General features: G+C 40.9%; 1 protein-coding gene across 1 annotated transcript in view; it reads left to right on the top strand.

Annotated features, from left to right (window-relative positions):
• The first annotated feature begins 6,873 nt into the window (after positions 1 to 6,873).
• The window catches only part of LOC129108556 (tetraspanin-18-like), a 30,768-nt gene continuing 15,677 nt past the window's right edge, over positions 6,874 to 21,964 (top strand). Inside the window, exon 1 of the mRNA XM_054620412.1 lies at positions 6,874 to 7,121. The gene's annotated coding sequence lies outside the window, so the exon portion shown is untranslated. The remainder of the gene's footprint in view (positions 7,122 to 21,964) is intronic.

The raw sequence follows: 21,964 nt of genomic DNA, 5'->3' as shown, positions 1-21,964 counted from the left end.
CAGTATGATGCTGGTTCAAGCTGTTACTTCTCGCGTCTTCCACCTCCTTCTATTTTGGTTAGCGCTATAAGTTCAGCTTGGTGAACTCTGTGTGGCAGAGCTAAATCTCTGCATGTTCACGTTGCAGAAACAACTTCATGCCCACTGGGAACTTATCCTCTGTGCCTCATCCGCCTTTCCCTCGTTGAAATGACTGTAGGCGGCGCTTTGAGAGCTCTTTAACGGCGTTCTGCTACTGTGTTTACATTATAAACAATGGAGGTGGCAGTTGACGCCACTCACTGTCTGAAATCACCTGTAGGTTAATAACTCATCAAACTATTTGCAACAGAGTAGTTAAGCTTTTAGCCAGAATGTTACTTTGTATCACTGAGGGTTATAAGCGGTGCTTTAATCCACCAGTGAGGGAGCTCCACTGCTGAAATCAGTTTGAAGATTAATTGTTAAAAACTCTGAATGTCTCTGTTCAGTTAAACAGCATGGAATATTTTACAGTGCACCGGGGCACAACACCTCAATCCACAAATCATAAATCATTTAAAAAAATCGTTGAAATCCCACATTTCCACCTTCCAAGGCTCCCAGACCAGAAAATGTGTCTGGGCTGGACCAACGACCACAGACTTCCATACTTGTGCTGCACACACAACCACAGTCCTCTGACGGAAGAAGTGTCTCAGACCTGTTTGAATCTAAACTAAACGATGATGTCTTGTCAAAACACACACTGAATGGAAAGTACACCTTCAGCAACTGAGTGCATGTGAGAAATAAATCTACAGAGTTAAAAAAAATCCATGTTCCCTCTGAGGAAAACGCAATCCTCGAATGAAACAGAGGAGGAGAGAAATTGTGTGTGACTGACAAATGGATCTTTCCCTCTCGGTGAATCAGATTTCTGGAGGAGGAGGGGATGCAGTGGTGGCTCCCCTGGCCTACTTTCCTCCATTCACCAGCCACTACATCCTCCTGGGAACACTGGAGGTACAGTATATGGAGGGAGTTAAGCACGCTTGGCTTGTCACCGCAAGACAGCAGAGAAATGGCTGCACTCAAGGGGTTGGGAGGAATGCGAGCGGGGAGTCAAACAGCACACTTACTGTACATAAAGAGGGAACAAGGGCAAAAATGGTCCAGTCATTCCTCATTTCCATCTTTAAACTCCTTATTTCCTGTTGCTCTGCATCCTCGGTGCCTCCTCTGTGTGTGTTTTCCAGCTGCTTTGTTATGATCCGACCCAGCAGATGTTGTGTGCATTCCTGAAAGAGAAGAGGTGTATAAAATAACAGATTGACATACATCTCTTCCCTCTACTTTCCCTCCCACTCTTCCTCCCTCGCTCTCTCCATCTCGTATCCTCAGGCTCCTGTCACTGACTGAGCTACAGCAGGTAGACATCCGTAATTATTAAGGTGGTGGAAAACCTCACACTAAAGTGCCTACAGGTGTTTTTTTCATGCAGGGGAATGCACACAGTGACATAGAAAAAGTCTAAATGGAGCGGTCTCGATACTGAAAGCGTTAAAGATACTTCGAAAAGCTTTCTTAATCATAATTAAGCATGTTAATACTCAGATTTTCTACGTTATGCTTCTTCCTACGGATTTGTCAAATTATTCATCTAAACAGTCAGGGCTTGTTGCTAGGTTACTGCCAGGTAACACGCACCATTACCACAGGAGTTTGTTAGGATGAAGATGCTTCCAAATAAAGAAGATTCAGTACCCTCAAGCTTTAGAGTGTCATTTCTATTGTCACCTTCCTCTACCCCTTCTCCGCCAGCCTGGCAATGTGACGGATGCAGAACGGCTCACTAAGCCAGATGGAGATGCATGAATTCACAGATGATTTTTCATGTGAAAGCACACTGATTTTGAATGGTGTCTCGGACAAATTCTTGGGGAGAAAAACGTTTGCCATTTGCCTCACAAGGACGGGTTTTGCTTAAATATCTACATTAAGGAGAAACATTTTTCGAAAAGGTTCGCCTCAAGACAAATACATGTTGAAGTTACATTCTGGAAAATAGAATTAAGACTCTGGCTGTCAAATGGAAAATGAAAGACAGCAAAGCTTATTCAGCGGTAGCGTAACCAAATGTGTGTGGTTCCCCTTGAGGATAAAGGGGAACCACACAATGTCTCACAGTCTGATCCTGGTCCCGGAGTGGAGGGGGCAAGAAGCCATGAGACATGATGGCCCGTTTCCCAGGGTGCCGGCTGATGCCCCCTGACAGATTGAGGCTGCTAAGTGTGTTTGACATCTTCATGTGTACATTCGGTTTGTATACGTCTGTATACGTCTTATGTTACATTTTTCAGAATAATGTCAGGCAAAGTCACAAATTTTGGGACAAAACCTCCATGGCTTTGCTTGTTTGTTCAAGAAAATTAAATAGAAATTCTAAAATAAATGTATCATAAAAAGCAATCATAAGTGTTATGTGACTGATCCTCCTACTGTGATTTCTGCTCTATCTTGTATTTGAGTTGCAAACTACTTTTGAATTGCTCTGGTGAATGTGAGCCTAATCAAAACACTTAATGTTCAATTAGTCGTTTTCTGATGCACACAATACATTTACATTCAAACAAACAAGTCATCACTCTACGAGGGGTTACATTGTGGAACTATTTCTTGCCCAACTGTAAACAGTGGCTTCAAGGATTGTCTTAAACAGGAGGTTGCCAGGCAACAAGTGTAGACTCCAAGAAGTGACAGCGTCTGGCCAACGGTCGTTAAGCTAAACTAAGCTAGATGCCTCCTGGCTTTAGCTTCATATCTGATGCTAGAGCTGAAACAATTAGTTAGTTGACATTATTAGACAGAAAATTAATTGGAAACTATTTTGATAATGATTTAAGTCAGTTCAAGTCTTAAGCTGTGTGAAGATTTGCTGCTTATCAGAGTTTTATTATTGTGAATTTAATATTTTAAAGTTCTGACATTTTATATACTTATCAAAAAAATTAACTGAATTGTTGCGGCTAACAAAAGTGGTAACATTCTTCTTATCTTTAGCTAAGCAAGAAAGCAAATAAATATATTTCTAACAATTATTTTACACTATGCTTGTCAGTGTCAATAGAAAAGCAGCTGCACAGAGCTTTTATGCAATTTTAAACCTGCACAACAGAAAACACATTCCAACATGGGAATTATTATTATTATTATTATTTCAGTATTGTCGTGCAAACACCACAAAATGGTAAAATAACATCCTGTATTTATAGGAACTCAATAATATTTTAATATTTACATATTTATAAAAAAAAACATTTGAACACAAAACAATCCGGTACATAATACAATATTAAATCACTCCTATGCTGTTGCCAGGGAAATTCCTTAACTCCTATGCTGTTGCCAGGGAAATTCCTTAAGACTACATCCCCTGTGTGCATCTATGTGTGTGTGTGTGTGTGTGTGTGTGTGTGTGTGTGTGTGTGTGTGTGTGTGTGTGTGTGTGTGTGTGTGTGTGTGTGTGTGTGTGTGTGTGTGTGTGTGTGTGTGTGTGTGTGTGTGCGCACAACAATGAGGCCTACTTTGGGAGAGCTTGTGAAGCATGTCCACAGCCTGTTTAATGAGATAGCATGTGGTATGATGCTATGTGTGTGAAATTGAAGTGCTGGCTGTGTAAATTGAATTGAATGGGTATGTGTGCGATAAGAATGTGCATGTGAGGAACCGCCTGTAAGCTAGCATAGTCCGCCTATCAGTGTGTGTGTGTGTGTGTGTGTGTGTGTGTGTGTGTGTGTGTGTGTGTGTGTGTGTGTGTGTGTGTGTGTGTGTGTGTGTGTGTGTGTGTGTGTGTGTGTGTGTGTGTTATGTGATTAAGATGGAAACAAGAGTAAATTGTATTGCCGGCAGCTTGGATGGAGGAGGAACTTGGTGTACATTAACTTTACACCAAATCGTGCAAGAAAAAAAGGGTTTTAAATTATTTATGTACACGTAATGAACACAGTGTTTAATACAAATTCCCTGCGGTTCAACATCCACATGGTTTCATTGTAAGCTTTGAAAAACAGTTGTTTGCTCGACTTGACTTCATCCGAGTCACCTCAAATGATTTGAGTTTGGAGAGTGGACGTCATCCAGAGTTTTCTTATGTATCAATCACCACTTTTGTAAAATCCTGAGTCAATTTAAAATGTTTCTTTGAATTCTTGCAAAGTGACTTAGACCATCACTGAAAGGTCAAAACCAGAGACTGTAAACAGATTTTGGATCTGTGTATTAACTGGTGTGCTACGTCCCGGGTTGCCTCAGATCACTACATCTGTTGATCAATCAATGATTAGCTACGAAAAACAAATAATCCCTGAACTGAACTATGTCACAGACTTCTCCCCAACACCAGTGATCCATGTGAGTGCTCAAAGGCTGGGGGGAGGAGGCGGTTCAGTCAGTGATCCACCTCTGCCTTTCTTTACTCTCTGAGCCCTCTGAAAATACCAAAGGAGCCAAAAAGAAAATACCTCACAGCTGTTCTCTCGGCAGCCAAGCCATTCCTGTGATACTTTTCTTACACGGGCGGAGGTCCTGCGTCTGAACCGAGCTCCCAACGAGTCTTTGAATCCAACGTTTCCATACGTATCTCTGACTTGTTTTAAACTTCACTTTAAGCCGCTGGTTGTCATTCATTCTTGACTTCAGAATTGCTCTTATGATTGCAGACTTCCTAAGGGCCAATAAGAAAGGGATCAGGAGAAAACACGAGGAAACTGGGGGTTGGAAGTATCACGTATGCCACTGGGAATGTCAGTGTCGCGACCTTAGAGGAGAAGGCAAAAAGATCAGTCTCTGGAGCGCTTATCTTGCTCTCCATCTGTAGTAGATTTTGTGACACGAGGAGCACAGAGGGATAGAAACACTTCAGCCTCCCCCCTCTCACCCCCTCAACACCCCAAACAAAAGCACTCCTCTTGTTCTCTGGCTGTGAGAGAGGCACACAACATGAATAATTAACAAGGGACACAAACAATTACTATCAGCTGCCTATCTGAGATTTGTCACTCATCTGTTGATGGAATCAAAAACAATTTTGAGCCCATTTCTCAAGAAAGCAAGACTAATTTCTCTCACAAAGATAATATTAGGCTACTTTATGCTTTATGATCCTCTCTGGAAGCAGTAAGTTGTTGTACTCTAACTTTTTAATTAGGCTACCACGTGTGATGTCTCATCTGTATATGTTAGATGTTGACTTCCACCATGCCTCTGTGTGTGTGTAAAAGATCATCATGATAAACAAAATGACGAGCGCGATTACTTTGTCATACACTTCCAAAGAAAAGGCATTTCCCCAACTGAGACTAAACACAAACAGTAGGAAAAGATAAGAGCCACATGAAATAAATATTTGAGTTCTCACTGAGATTGCTATCTGAGTCCAAACTCAAAGAGAAAGATTAAAGTCAAAAGTCTGCTCAAAAAGTATTTATTCTACAATTGAAGTAAGAATTTGAATTCTGACATCAACAAATTCTGACTTTATTATTTAAGGCTAGCCCTGACATACCAATTAGAAACAAACTTGTTTCTAACACTCCTGCATCCTGCATTAAAGGGAGCAATATGTTGGACTAAGGATTTATAAGCAGAAATTGAATATATTGATACATAGTGTATAAGTGCACTAAGAGTCGTTGAGTTTTCGTTATCTTAGAGTGAGCCATTCATATCTACATAGAGAGCGCCGTCAATTTGCAATAGCTTTGTGATTATGTATACTAGCCTTCTCACACAGAGATGGCCGAAGGGGTCAATAGGCTACCACTGCCATATATGTCTGTTTATATGCTCCAGCCAGCAGCTGGTTAGCTTAGTTTAGCACAAAGACTGGAAACCGCCATCTAGCTTGGCTATGTGCCTACCAGCCTAAAGGTATATCCTTTGTTTAATCCATAAAACCAGGGCGTTGTGTAAGCCTACTATGTTTTGGCTGTGCAGATGCAGTAATTTATTGGAGTTTCAGCTGATTGCCTGGCAACATCTCAGGTGAAGACAAGACCTGACAAGAGACAAGACAGGAAGTTAGGAAACTGCCCCAGGCAAAGAAATAATCCCTCATATAAACCCTTGTAAATCTGCAATTTTTTACACTTCAGGATGTAAGGTGGTAATTTAAGATCTTTTCAGACCTGATGGTAGATGTGTTTATTATTGTTTGATAGAGCTAGATAAATAAACTTGAATTCAGGGGTCATACTATAACTATATATATATATATATATATATATATATATATATATATATATATATATATATATACAGTACCAGTCAAAAGTTTGGACACACCTTCTCATTCAATGGTTTTTCTTTCTTTCTTTTTCTTTTTTTCTACATTGTAGATTAATATTGAAGACATCCAAACTATGAAGGAACACATATGGAATTATGTGGTAAACAAACAAATGCTCAACAAACCAGAATATGTTTTATATTTTACATTCTTCAAAGTAGTTGAATGAGAAGGTGTGTCCAAACTTTTGACTGGTACTGTATATATACTATAATTATGCTGTCTGTATTTATAAGATTTATTTTTTAGTTATTGTGGATTTTTATTTTTCTTACTTACTTCCTTTCTTACTTGTTTTTTCTACTATGTACCTTGTTTGCACTACACCTATGCTGCTGTAATCCTGTAAATGATCATTATTATTATTAAGAATTATCTCATCTTATCTTATAACGTTGCACTTCATTTTAAAATCAAAATGTATCACGTTGATTTTGTTGCTGTACCGAGTGTGTGTTTAACGTTTACATCTCGGCCGGAGGAGAGTCTCCGCCCTCCGGAGCACAGCCGGCTGCTGGATGAGCAGCTCCGCTTTCAGTGACTTCACAAAACTGTTTGCATACCAATCTCCCCTCAACACTGCGTGCTTGTCCAAACGGATCGCAGATCTCGGAGCCGTGGATTTCTATTAGTAGGACTTTGCTGCGCACATTTCATCTCCAGCTGATCTGCTGGTTGTGTGTTTTGTTTTGATACTTTATATCCAGCAGTCCTCGGCTTTTTTTTTTTTCCCAAATCGGCAGTTTGGTGATATTTTCGCAGGGGAAACCTCTTGACACGGACAGAGGGTTTCTTTGCTGAGCTCCGCTTTGAGGTAAGAAAACGTGTCTCTGCTTTACAACTACAAGTCTCCAACTTAAATGTTGAAATGAAAACTACACGATGAGCTGCTTGTTTTCGTGACTGCCGTGTTAAACTGGCTCAGTATTGACAACAGCGTGTCTCATGGGCGATGTTGTTTGAGTCCTGCTTACTTTGTTGCTGCAAATTGTATTTTCTCTTCAGATAAGCTGGAAAAAAAAAAAAAAAACATCTTGAAAGATAGAATACATGAGGGATAAATGGGTTTAAGTCTTTTATTAAGCTGCTATATCCATTAAACTTGAGTTAACTTCAGGACAGGTCTTTGTTTTTTTTTCTTCCTTCTGTGAATAAATCAGACTCCTGCATAAACATTAAATCTCTTCAGGTGACTAACTTTGCCCTGAATCAGTCTATCAAAATGGGGTTAATATGCAGTCTGCAGATAAGAGTGGGTTAGTATGAGAAACCTGACATCAGGGGGGGAATCTGCAGGGTGATGTGTGTCAGTCTCCAAGCTGGCGTCCTTCCCACGGGGCTCCAGCCATAACCGGGGAGGAGGCTGTCTGCAGAGACGTGTGTGGGGTCACCAGATGGATGTCTCTGACGGCCTGCACTAGCTGTAGGGCAGGAGTTCTCTGTCAGTTTGCATTAATCAGAGGGATACATCATCCAAAAAACACCTCATCCCTGTCTCGTCTCCACCGGAGCGAAAGTGACAGATTAAAGAACTCTGAAAGAGAAAAGTCAATAGTCAGTAGTACCGAACATGTGACTTTTAAGTGAATTCAGGGTGTTTTCATCATTGGTTCACTGAAAAGTTTGGATACTAACAGCTAGAAAAGTTTAAGTTCTACTCACACTGTCAAGACTCAAATAGTTTCAGCTGGACATCAGGTTTTAATAAGATTTTGCCCAAGGAGATTGTCAAAAAAACATTTTCTCGCCTCGAGTTAAAGTCTCAAGCATTCACTCCGGCTCTCTATCGCCCTGAGGCTGGTACAGTGATTCAGGAAAGAGGAGAGAAGAATCAAATCACGGCAAACAGCTTGGACAGACAAATCAGCTCCTGTCCTCATTAATGGGCTGTGCTACGATATACCGCTGCATCATGTGAAGATTTCTCTCTAAACTCTGTCTGCTTCTCTTATTGTTCCACCCTCCTTTTTTTCTCTCCCAAATCCTAGATGACTTGGTTAAGTTAACAATTTGTCGAGAGAGAAGCACACAAACTGAAAACAGAGGCGTGTTTGTTCACCATGTTGTGGGTGAACATTTGCCTTGTCAAAAAAGAAAAAGAAAAGAAACAGTAGTATTGATGCTTTAGGAGCAGCTGCCAACATGGATGACTAAACTCAGTCTGAATCCTTTTTTTTCTTTCTCCTCTGCTTGATTGTTGGGGAAATTGTTTTGTTGGTCACACACACACAAGTGATGTCTACAGGATGAGTACAAATGCAAACAACAGGGTTGGTAAACCTACATTGTAATTTATAAGGGGAATAAAGGTTGGCAGCAACAATGCGGAGAGTAACAATTAGGAGGGAGCATGTTTGAGTGTATTCAAATCTCCTCCGAGCCAAGCTGGTATTTATTCCGCCCACAGACACAAAACACCTGGTGTGAGACTCGCCTCTGGTGATCAGCGCACTCATTTTAATAGTCCCTCTGATAATGTGTTGCTCTTAATCACACATTTTCAGTGCCAGTGATGAAAGGTACAGCAAAAAACAAATGAATAGGAGAGGAAGTTTGAGATAGAGACAATGTATGTGTGTGTTTTAAGTTCACTCGGCCACCCAGAAATAGAAATGTGTGAATTTCAGTGTATGGTAGCTCCTGCTGAGAGAGACCGGGTGACTGACTTGATGCCGCCTGGCCTGGCAGAGCACCGCTCATTAAAGGCTTTAAATTAATCAATCTGCGGTTCCACATGGTTGGGTGCCTCTGATTTCTGTCTCTCTACTTTTCCATCTCACACTTTCTCACTCTTTCTCTCTTTCCTTAATACCGGCTGATGTTTCTGCTGCCTTTTTTGGCCGGTCATTTGATCACTGGCCCTGATTTCACATCCTTGATTCATCCTTCCTCACCACAACCTCCTCCCACCTGCTCTATCTGTCTCCCTTGGTATCAGCTCATCTATTATTATTTCTTCCTCTTGTCCCCATCCTTTCTCATCTTCCCTGTCTCCAATCCCACCTCATTCAGTCTGCCAAGCACGTCTGTATCCGTATCGATGGGTTCAGAGCAGCAAGGCGGAGGGAAAACGAGGCCGGGTCATCACTCTATACTCGCTTTCCCCTGTATCAGCCCCACTATGGCGGCAGCGGTCCGTAGAGAGCCCGGAACTAAATGGAGTATCTATTGGCTCAATGAGAAAATTGCTTTTTTTCGATTGCTAGAGGACCCTTCATTTAATGTGTGTGATGCAGAGGCCTCGGCTAGTAATGGGTTCGGCATCTTTGTTGTCTGGAGACACGAGAAAATGAAATTTGCTTTTCAGCTGGCAGAAATAATTTACTCTCCGAGAAGGTGTATTTTTCATCAGCTGTTTAAAAGCCATGAAGGTGTGTGTGTGTGTTATTATAAATGTCTGCACTGTGTTTTGTTGAGTGCTGAACCTGTGGTTTGATGTCATCTATTGAAGGCAGTTTTAGCTAAAGGTCACTTCATATAAAAACTACCTGCTTTGACCCAAAGCTGGATTTGTATTTGTTTGTTATGGCGTACCTACAAAGCATAGGATAGCTGACATGCGCCTTCTCAAAAATACAACTATGGCAACATGTCGGGGATGTCAGCATCAAAATATGGCAAAAGTTTGTATGCCTTGCTGTCGTGGACAAGTAGGATGAATTGATAAAAGCGAAATGCAAAATTGTTCATTAAAAATGGGCTTAATGAATCAATAAATCATGATGTACTTATATGTTGTATAAGGTGACTTATACCTCCACTGAAGACGAAAACATCAGATCTTGAGAGATGATGAGACTGACCTCCTCTAATCAATAATAAAAAAACATAAATGGCATATTTACATTGTGCTTTCCACATTGTTTGAAGTTGTAATGGCACTCTTTTTCCTATGGTTTAACAGCACCTGAATGTTGTCGATGCAGCCAACTCCTAATATTTGCAAAGCCATAATAAAGCCATCCTTTCTTTTGCAGATTTTCTGGAACATTTGATTCAAATTTGTTATCAATTTGAATTATAACTTGACTTGTGATTGGTCAACTTGGGCTACTTATGTTTTTCTCTATGAAGTTTCTTATAACTTCATGACGACACATTTTATTTAAATAAACTTTTTCTTATGTATTTGACAAGCTGGGCTCGGCAGATAGCGGACTCTCCAGCGAGCTCACAGCTTGGTAGGCGCTTAGTTTATGGGAACACTCAAATCACATCTATCTCCAAATCCCCCCAGCCATCTTTTCCTCCACATAATGTTTTTCAGAACTAATAAACCGTGTCACTCAGGTGTCCATTAAAGGCTGCCGGTGAGAACCCGCTGGTCATTACACAGAGCGAGCACATTCAGTAAATCCCTCTGCTTTTGCCGGAGGGTTTCTTCATCACCTTCTGCTCTTTTCATCCCCCCCATATGTAGTCAAAGCTCAGAGAGAGGGTTTAGGCTAGCCAGGGAGTCTGGCACTGATAGGTTTGTGACATGGGCTAACTTGCGGGGAGATTACCTGCCTGCCTGGCTTTAGCACAACTCTGACCGACCGAATGATGCTGAAGTTTAAGCACATCGCTTCCTGAAAGAATGCGAACAAAAGTGTTACGCTTCATCTGTGGGGGTTTTTGTTTTTTTGTTTTGCGAGATGAACAACCAGTTCTTTGCTAAGTTCACACAAAAGCGCTGGGTTGACTCACATTGGGTTCAGTGTCGGCACAATGGGACGGAGGAAGCTGGGTGCTAATCAAGTAGCACCAGGGAGGAAGAGCTCATTTCATGGATGTGTGACTGTTTCCCGCACTCACTGACTAACACTGGAGCTTTTCACTAGAGTGGTCATTTGGTGCCAATTTGAATATTTTAAAGATAAAGAACTCTTGTGGGACTTCTTGTTAAATGGCTTGGTTTCTGTTATGGATTTGGATAAAGACTCAATGCTCAGAGGCATCATTTATCAACATAAATGAAGGAGTGTATGTTGTTTGTGAATCACTGCAGAAAAGATCATGTGTAGAGGATAAAGAAAATCACTGTTGTATTTTGAATGGGCTACATTCTGTGAATTGACTCCATATGTTGGCTGGGACATGCTGTGCGTGTCATTCTGAGATGCTTTTTTCTTTTATACAGATTTAAGGTACAATTTTAATATATCTAATTCAGTTTCAGTATTCTGTTTTGAACATGCATGTTGTTGAGATTTGGAGGGTGTAACCCTACTGTACACATCCGAGCCAAATATAGAAGGCAATTAACTAATTAATTGATGAAGATCTTGTTTTGTGTTTTTAAAATTGTGAATTGAATGTCTGCTGGAAAAACAAAACAAGCAATTGGAAGATGTCACCTTGGGCTTTTAGAAACTGTGATCACCAGTTTTCACTATTTTTCAACCTTTTGTAGGCCAAGCGATTGATTAATTTAGAAAATAATCAGCAGATTCAGAGACAATGAAAATAATTGTTCACTGTAGCCATCTGCAAACCTCTGTAACCTACGGTAACCATGAGCCCCATTTCCCGTGTAGATCTGCAGAGACGTTTACATGTACTTTTGCTAAAAGAACCGATAACGATTCTGAGAACTGAACTTGCATATCGGCCGAAAGCTAGTACAAATCTGAAACAAGTGCGTTAAAACAACAACATATAGTTATTATTCTTTAACAGCTGTATTCTACTAACACTGTATGGTCGTAATGTGTTTGCTATCATTGTTTTTGGCCTGGATCAGTTAAACCCTTTGTAAAACATAAAGAAATGCTTACAGAGAATGAATGCCATAGAACTTTTTGCCATTATCTTGTTTGACAAACTTTACAGTGTTAAAATTAGCCAAATTGCTGACATTTTGCTAGCTCTGGCTAACATCACACTCTCTGCAAGTATCTGCCCGATAGATACTGCACATGTGCAACTCTCAATATAGATGAGAAAGAAGTGAGATGGCTCACTCATTCGCTACTCCCATAATCGATTTCGGACAATGTTGGAAGCATGACGAGTGAACCATCTCACTCCTTTCTTTTTGATCCTGGTATTTTAACAACTGTAACGTTTGCAGAAGTATTTGACATCAGTCTTCATTTTGGGCCACTGTTTTTGCTTCTCTTTGGCCATTTTTTCGGGGGAGCCGAGCTCAGCCTCGATCTGTTTTTTCAGCCTCTCCCTGTGACTCATTGGGCCTAATGGTTCTCTCGTCTCCTGACTCAGGCATTTTTTTCTGATGAAATAGGACTCTCTCCCAGCTTCTGGTCTTTCTCTTTTTCTGTTGCCACAGCCACAACTGTGTCCCAACTCTCCACAACTCCACCCCTCCATCCTCTCTCTCCTTTTTCTACTCCTCCTCCAGTGCTCCTGCTCTTTCCATCTACGTTCCTGGAATAAGAGAATATAGCTTTACAAGAATGCCCTCATTAGTCATCTTGGGCTTTTTCTTTCATGTGTTATTACATATTCAGCTCTGCATTTTTAATTCCTCTGCCTAAAGGAGCCCCTGTAAATATCCTGTTTATTTTTAATCAGCGATGATGGGCTACACAGTATAATGTGATATGGTAATTGTTACTCGCAAATACAAACACACACTTGCTCTCACCACAAATTGATTCGGTAATGTAGCGTGCACAATTTATTGTAGGGATGGACAGTAGGTTTGTAATGATGACCCAGATAATGAGCTTATTATCATTTTAAACTAATTAAATGCATGTCGGGCGTTGGAGCTGGATGTTAGCTTATTAACTCGCTTTCGCTGGATTGGAAGTTGTAATATGAGGAGATGGTGCGGTTACATCAGATTTAAAGACTGTTAGTTGGTACATAATGACGTCGTCTTGTTTGCCGTCTCGGCTTTTCCAGTGTGGCTGAATTATAGAGTACCTCCAAAGAAATTTATTTTGAGCGTGATTTGGGTTTGCATCCCAGTCTGCTAATAACACTTTGCTATTCCAGTCAGTGATAACCGTACAAACCTCAAATACACAAATGTACATGAAGCTCTCCCACACACAACACACACACACACACACACACACACACACACACACACACACACACACACACACACACACACACACACACACACACACACACACACACACACACACACATCCCTGCAGTCTGAGTGCTGCTAGCTGAACTCAACTGGAAATGGGGTTGTTTCATATTTATTGTTTATGGGTCTCATATCTGCTTGAATCTGGGTTAAATGTTTTGCATTGTACTTGTAAACATGGCTAAGACAAACCTCAGCAGAAATTTCTTTATTTCGGCTTGGAAGTGAAGATTGTGACCTCCAGTAGATGTAACTAGGCTAATGTGATTCTCTTTCTTCCTTTCTGCAATCTGATAATGTGCATTTGTATTCAAATATCATGAAAATATGAGAGTAAGCACCTTTTAAAACCCCCAGCATTTTTTCTTTCCACTAGGCTGACTGTTTTCTGCTGCCTTTTGAAGCCCACACACCTTGTCCACAGCGCTGCTCCCTGCAGCTCCGGTGGGATAACAGCAACGTTACAGTCCCTCCCACAGGGTGAGACTCGCCACGGGTCTATCAGACATATGGGTTCCTTGTCGGCCTCCGCAGCAAATGGGGGACGGATCAGTGTTTGATTAAAAAATCCTCAGCAGGGTCCAACTTCTACCTGGGGAAACTTGGGGGAAGGGCAGGCTAATGATGCCTCTCCTGCCAGGATCACAGCCTCTGAGATAAACGCTTGTGTTTCATTTCAGCTTGTTAAAGAACAGGGACTGAAAATCTTTAGAGCTTATAAACTACTAGCAGTGTAGGCGGGAGCCATCTGTCTGTTTGCATTTAGAGCCTCTACTTGTGGTTTGCTTTGCTTGAGTGATAATGTTATCTCACCTGTAGTTATGGCACCTAAAGCCGTTGTGTGTCTGACACAGGTGTTGCTTTTTTCTTCAGTGTCATTCTATTTATTGGCCAAAATCACAGCATTAGACCACATGTGGGGAAAAAGTGAAGCACAAAGAGGCTTTGAACTGACAATGTAGGATATCCTCCTGTGAACATCACCAGTTTGTATGAAGATTGCAGTGACGGTTCTTGGACAACATCCCTGTATGCTTTTTACGGTGATGAATGTACTAGTCTTGTCTACACTGAATAATAGCCTTTGCCTTTTAGTAGCAGATGAAATGTACACGCTGTAGACAGTTATTTTTACTCCTCAAAGGGGAAACAATTAGACAGCAAAGACCGAGCGCCTCTCTCTGCCTCATGATTATTTCATGGTCCTTTATGAAATTTTTAGCCCAGCACCACTTTAGAAGTGCGCTCCTCAAGAAGGCGTTCACGGGTCGCTGCACTAAAACACGGTCTCTGTCCTTTGGGCAAACAGTCGATCAATTCCAACTGATGTGTTACGGCCACAAGCAAGCCACACTACCATTACTGCAGCGTGTGCTGCATTTTATAAAAGCGGTGGCTCAACTTAAACAAGGAATGCTTAAGAAGATATGGTTTTCTAAGAAGAGAAGAGCAAAAATAGAGAGGTGGTATTTTCTTGGCTGTTAAATTTCTCCGCTAATAGTTATTAGGTTAAACACATGCACACCGTGAAGCATAATTCCTTTTTTCCCTAATCCTCACTTTGCTGCATCTTTTTTTCTTTGAAGCTTAAGGGAAAAGGAGAATCAACTGCATAGAAAAGCTAGCCACTGTTAACCATTTGAAGTATAGTAAAGGAGCTTGATATTTTTATGAAAATGTATTTAGGTTCTTATTTTTTCTGACAGTAGAATCAAGGGATCGCCTTCACATGTGTTTGTCAGAGATAGCACAGGCAGAGCAGGCGTCTGCAGTATGTGAAATTAAATTGGCTGCGGTGTTCATTGATTAAGGTGCTAAAAAAAACTATACAGGTGCTTCTGGGATTTTATTTTCAGTTGATCTTGGATGGCTTCCCACTGATTTGTCACCTGCCCATGGCACGACAACAGGGCAGCAGCGAAGTCATCCAACCTCATCTTGACCACCTGGGTGTGAACTGTGAAGTGTTTAAGGAAAAAAAAACAGTCTGCTCAGGCGTTTCTCCAAGAGTTTGCGCCCCGGAGGAATGGGCCCAGATCATCTTTCCCGATTACACTTGGCAGGAGTCAGGTCCCATGTGAAATGCCTCAGCACCAATGCCGAAGCCAAAGTGATTTTGAAAATGTCTCTGAAAACCCCTGCATGTGTAAAGGTTATTTTGGTTTTATCTGTCAAGCCCATACACTTTGGAAAAACATAAAAAAAGCATCTGTCTTCAATTTAATTGGACAGATGACAAAATAGGATTTAACACAGATAAAACAGCTTTAAGGATAGTTTCTTTAATACTTAAGTAAAATGTAGTCTCAGTCAATAACCAGACATGAACTCATGATCTCCTCTCATTTAAATGATGCACAAAAGAAAACAATGAAGGAGGAGAAAGCCAATGTTTTGAGCAATTACCTAAACCACTTTCGCTTATCTCTGCAGGCAGTTTGGAATTGGAAAAGAGGCTTTTTTTTACGTAATAAGAAACAGATGTCCAACCTTTTCTTACTCACAACATCTCTGAGTGAGCTTTCCATACATTTGCCACATCTAGAGCAACCCCCATCTCACATGATAATCCCATCTCTTCTGTGAGCTTTCAAAACACCCCCTTCAAATATTTGGCCGGCTTTTCATGTGTATATATTTATTCTGTTGCTTTTGGCCCGAACCAAAGGTCTGTTGTGTTTCCAAGAAGCTTGAGACTTTGCAGGCTGTTGGAGATCTTGCAGAGTTTTAAAAAAACAAAAACATTTAATATTCCCTACTGTAACTCCACAACATATTATACTGACTGTCAGTGCCTCCTGCTGTGTTCATATCTTAGCCATTAAATGGCTGGTATCAAAGTCTCATGCGGTAAAAACTAATGAGTTGCATTTTTCCTTTGTTCTGTAGGCTCATACGTTGTTTGTTTGGACTATATGACTGAAATTCTTAATAGATATCAGCTTTTTGCTAACTTTTTTTAACAATCTGCAACATTTATCTGTGGCAATTTGTTGAACACTAATTAGCACTTCAGTCACACGGTGGCTTGGTTTCGGCTCACAGGACTTCTGTACGTGCATCTCCTAGACAAGTAGAAGGAAGATAGCATATATTGGGGGTATTTTTTTGCATTTTAAACTCAAGTCCCTTGCAAATGTTTAAATAAGCAGAAGAGCAGTAATGTGCTTCACCATTACTACCCCGGCTGCGGTCTATCCTGTGGTCCTGTTACAGTAGTGGAGAGCACTAAATGGACTGTTTATTTATAACTGTTAGGCCGCGGTGGGCTAATGGAGTTATGCTACCCCGCTAACGCTGCAGTGCACGCTTGGGCGCATTACTCACAATTTCATCACTACACCCAATTAATACTCAAGACAACATCAGCAGCATCTGCTCCAGCAAGGCAGTTGTCATCAGCTTTCCCAGAGTTGAGAGAATTGAAAGCACGCTCAGCGGTGGTGTTATTGCTATTCTGCACTTGTCATTTGCCTGTGCTCCATGAGCAGGTTCATCAAGAAGCTTCTGTATCACAAATAATGGCTGTTCTCATAGTTTTGTGTGTTTTCGGTTGTAAATCAAAACCCATCATTTTAGATAGGTTTGACCTCGTTGCCAGTGTTACACTGACCACATTCATCCCCAAACAATTGTCTCAGATCCATCATGTTTTGTGGTGTAAACCTATCGACTTGTGTTTCTTCAGGGAACAAATCTTGGACCGCCTCCAAGTGGCTCAGTTTCCATCCTCTCCCCATCTTTCCTTTGTCTCCCATAAATCAATGTGATGTAATTGCATAAACTCCCTTTCCCACAGCTCAGGCCCGGAGGCAGAGTATTCTCAGAGAGAAAGCGTTTCACTGGGGCCAGTTCACCTTAACCCACTGACTCCCACTGCTGCAATGTCCCTGGCTTTTGAAAGTTTTTATTTTGGCCTTTAAATATAACTGTTTTGCAGAGTTTAGTTCATTGGTAGTATTTGATGTTTCATGAATTGTTTTTCCAAGCAGCAGGGCCGTAGAAGTTAACTTTCTCACAGCTGGTACTGACTGTTTACATCTGGCTAATACACTCTAAGCTCAGCAGATTAAATCTCATTTCTCTGAGTGCTTTTTGTGTTGAGCCAAGCTTGATTTCTCCTGACGTCTCCCCGCTTGTGGCTCCGTCAGCCTATCGAAGGAATGTTTCTTAAAGCACTCCTGCATTTTCACGAGATTGTACCATGGAAAATGTCCAACCCTCTTTTTCCACATTTCAGTCCCTCTTGGCTTCCTCTTGGGAATCGCTCACAAGCAGGATATCTCCTCAAAGGATATCTTTCAACTCCTTGTCCACGGAGTGGAGCTTAGAGTGAACCCATGTAGAAAGGGGTGTACCTTAAGGTTTTCTGGAGTAAGTCTTACTTACACAGTTCAGAGTTCTTCTTTATCCTTGTTTCATCTTCCACTGCTTCAGTAATCCTCCTGCCATCAGTCTCGTTCTGCTCTGCTGAAGAACAGGAGTGATAAAACCATTTTTTTACCCATCATGCAGAAACACATTTCAGGGTTTTCGGCCATTAGTGACAGCACATTTCAGTGTGAGAAACAAAAAGCATGAGTCATTTTCACTGCTTGTTATGTGCTATCACCGCAGCTGCCACATACAGGCTGACATAGATAAAGGATATGGAGGGATTTGGGGTTCTTTGGCACATGTGCACTTTTATGAGGAGGTCCCAGTGTGGAGCCCCTCTGGGCTGAGGAAACAATCCAGATGCAAAGCTTCTGGGTCTCGTAACCCAGTGGGACACCTGCCCTGCTGCTCCCGTACAGCCCCCTGCAAAATCCACAAAGACGCAGGCTACCATCTCTCTGTGTGCAGAAACTTTGTTATAAAGTGCTGTTTCTAACTGATTTTCTTTGCAGCTTTCATAATACGTGTGATGGCTTTCAGTCTTGTGATGGAGCACGGCTTTGTGTGTTTCACTTGAGCACAATTCGTGCTAAGATCAAGTCAAACAATGTTTCCATTTAAAACGTCTGTTGCCTCAGGTACTCTAATACACCTGAATGTAAGCTCTTAACAAGTACAGTGTTAGCCATTACTGCAGTTTTAATTATTTCACCAAGCTGAATAGCCCTGAAACTGACATCATTTTAAACACAAGACTTATTTTTTATATATAGGAAAACCTGCTGGAGTACCCAAAATAACAAATGCAACTTAATGTTTTTCATGTTGTATTTTTTACTGCAATTGCCTACTTAACTCTTTAGGTTAGTTACAGCATTAGATAGTACTACTGTTGTCTGTATTACTTATGTAAATACATTCATTTATTCTTGCGTTTGTAGGTACTATGGGAAACTAAAAGTTAATTCCAATGTTTTAATTTTGTTGGATAACTTGTGCACTTGTTTCAATTTGGAGATGATGCATTAGACGTAACTTTTTTATTACTCAATAAATTGGGGCACAATAAATTGATTTTAGTGTGCACATAATTGCCTGTGTAAGATCAAAACTTCATTGATTTATACTGTCAACTAGTAAAATGTGAGACTCCAATCAATAGGGACCACCTGATATAATATATTATCAATTCATAAGGTGCTGATTCCATTTCTACTGCAATTCATAAAGTGATGCAGTTATGTAGTTTTTTCTATATTTATATTCCTTAGTGATTTCTGCTTCATTTTGAAACACTGGACTGTGTCAGTTAATTGATCATTTCAGTGATACTACTCTGTAAGTAGGATTTCCCACAGGAAATGGATAAGCAGAGGTGGTAAGCTACAGATCTCAACACATTTCATCTGGTATTCAATTTAGTTAATCGTTACTTGACTAAAAAAGAGCTACAATCATTTATTATACAGCGCATCTGCTCTTTTTCCCTGAAGGTTAAATCTTTATTCCTTAAGAGTGTATTGATTTTCAGGATGTTAGCGACGGTGGTCCTCTATAAAACCACAGGAAACTCCAAAGCAGTGTGTCTTTAATATGTTTCTGGTGTTTGTTGTCCAGATTGAGGAACAGGTTGCTTCCTGTCGTTTCCTTATGACTAACCCCAACATGTTTTTATAGAGAGATTTTGGCTGGATTACTGCAACAATGAACATTGCCATGACAAGGTTGTGAAATCAAAAATACTACCAGACGTTATAAGCTGGGCAGCGATCCTGCCATCTTCCTCCATGTTTGTTTATACATTTGTGTTGTAATGTGAGCCAGATGTTTGTGCTCATAAACAACGGAGGTCAGTGTGTTGTTTCAGCTCAGGCTTTACAGTGTTGTTTCACCTTGTCAATGATTGAAAACAATTCTATGCCTCAAATAAGCCAGATAGAAACATTTGTTTTGGAATCAATCAATCACCGCTATTATCTGAATTACAGAGTGGTTCGCCTAGCTTGGTGTGCTCATCATTATATGCAGTGAAAACCGTCAGCGATGAGAACCGGACCCACTGGGCCTCAGATTTTGGCGTGAACTGATGTTGTTACTACCAGGCAGTGATCCCAGTGTCCCTCGGCCAATTTCTTGGTAAAAATCGTCTTTTGTTTGGGTTTGTTGGATACTTTAATCCTAGTTGTGTCAAAGCTTTTGTTTTCCATTTGCATTGTCTTGTGATGCACAGGCAATTGCCAAGTGGTCATGGAGCAAAATTCACATAACAAAAGCAAAACATCACTGCTTTGGCATAGCTTTGGGTGCATTTTACCAAATTAGCTATCGATGAGAGGGAAGTTTTGCTTGTGGAGGAGTCCAAACTCAAATGCCCTCCACTTGATTTAATTAAGGAAATAAGTTGCATCTGGACCCACTGAGCAAAGAATCTGGTTCCACTTGTTGTGTATCTTCTACATTTGGGATGTTTACCGCATTGTTTGTCAGCACACTAAAATATTTCAAGTGTCTTTAGCAGGCAGAAGGGCCAAGATGAGGGCATATTAAGGTCAGCTATTCACAATTACAAGTAACGTTACAGGTATAGGACCGTTCGCTCTGATAAGGACCTTGTGGTAATGATCATGGCTGATGTGGTCTTTGCTATGGAATCTGATTTCAACAAATATATACAGAACCTACTGCTTTATGGTATTTTAGCAACATTTAAATGAGGCCTAGAAATGGTTACCAGATGTGTTGTTTAACACATGTTCAACAGGCTGGTTTGACTTAAAGGACACATATTTCTACATTCAATATAGAAAATATAAACATATGTTTTAGTACAAAATAGCATGGATTTTAACAGTTTTTTAGTATTTCGGGTGTAGCATCGTACAAAAACATCAAATATACTCCTCAATTATAATCATTATTATAGATTATTACTGAGTATTTTTGGGATCAGGTTTTCTGACAATTTGTTGTGACTACAGCTGAAATACTTAGATATTGCATGGACAAAATAATCTGCACATTAATCTATAATGATGAAAATCATTTCTTTATACTAGTCCTATCTTTTCACGTAATTTTTTTTATTGTCCTGTCTTTCTTCTTATCTGACTTGACTCCAAATCTGGTGTGTTGTCTTTTGTGCACTCAGAATGTTTTAGCTGAGGAAAACATCCTGAGGGGAAGACTCTATGCAAACTTCCTCTTTGTGCTGGCAGCTTGGATCTCCATCTCAGCTCCTTTCAAAGTTTGAGGCTCTGTAAGCTGCATGATTCTCAAGCTTTACTAGGCTTTAGGATTTAACTAGGATGGAAATGGTTATCGTGCGGCTGTTCGTCAGCTCGTAGGGCCTGTGGGTGGGGGAGTCAGCGAACAAACTGACGAGAGTTTAACAGCCCCAGCCCCCTCTGTGTATGCAGTAATGAACTCTTACCTTGCCTTGGAAGGCTGCTCTGCTGGTATCCTTGGTGTGTTTTTGTAACCCTCACCAAAAAAAAACCTTGCTCTTAATTGTATCCCATGGGCCCCTGAGCTTTCAGTATTCACAGCCTTTCCTGTCCCTCGTACTGATCCTCCCCTTCTTCCAACCTTAGCCCCATCATCCCAATTCGACAGGTCTCTCCTCTTTAATCGCTCGACTTCAAAGCACCGTTGTGCTGCCCTCCAGGCCCCTGGCTCCTCAGAGACAGGGGGGGGGCTAGCCTTTGGGGCCTGGGAAGTAGGGTGAAAGTGTGGTGGTGTGCGAGGCAGCTTGTTAAGTTTGACAGGCATGGGTTAAAGAAAATAACAACAAGTTGTTCTGTTGCTGTTTTTCATCATGATGTCAGTAGAGAGAAGTTGGTGTTGTGTGATTAAAGAAGCAGGTTACAGATGTTTGAACGGATCTGTGTAAGATACTTCTCATCGTTCTTTGATGAGGGCACTATGTAGAGGTAAACATATGGGCAGGAGGAGTGTGCTACAAAGAAAAGTGTCCTGGCTTATGTTTGCCGCCGACTTACCAAAGAGGCAGACACATTGTCAGCGTTCATTAGCATCAAAATAGCACCCTCTAAACACATCACCAGGGGCCAAATTCTTATCAGGTTTCCATTTAGCACAAAACAATTAACACAGAGAAAACCGATCACTGTGTAATGAGTTCAGTCTGCATATTTAGCTGGAAAAATTGTTGACGTAGAACAAAGAAAACAGAAGGTTAGCAGAGAGAAGAGAGTGAGTGATTAATTGAGCGA

Source organism: Anoplopoma fimbria, chromosome 19 (assembly GCF_027596085.1).
Source record: "Anoplopoma fimbria isolate UVic2021 breed Golden Eagle Sablefish chromosome 19, Afim_UVic_2022, whole genome shotgun sequence".
Lineage (NCBI taxonomy): Eukaryota > Metazoa > Chordata > Actinopteri > Perciformes > Anoplopomatidae > Anoplopoma > Anoplopoma fimbria.
The sequence above is the reverse complement of the archived record's forward strand: the minus strand, read 5'-3'. Positions and strand labels throughout refer to the sequence as shown.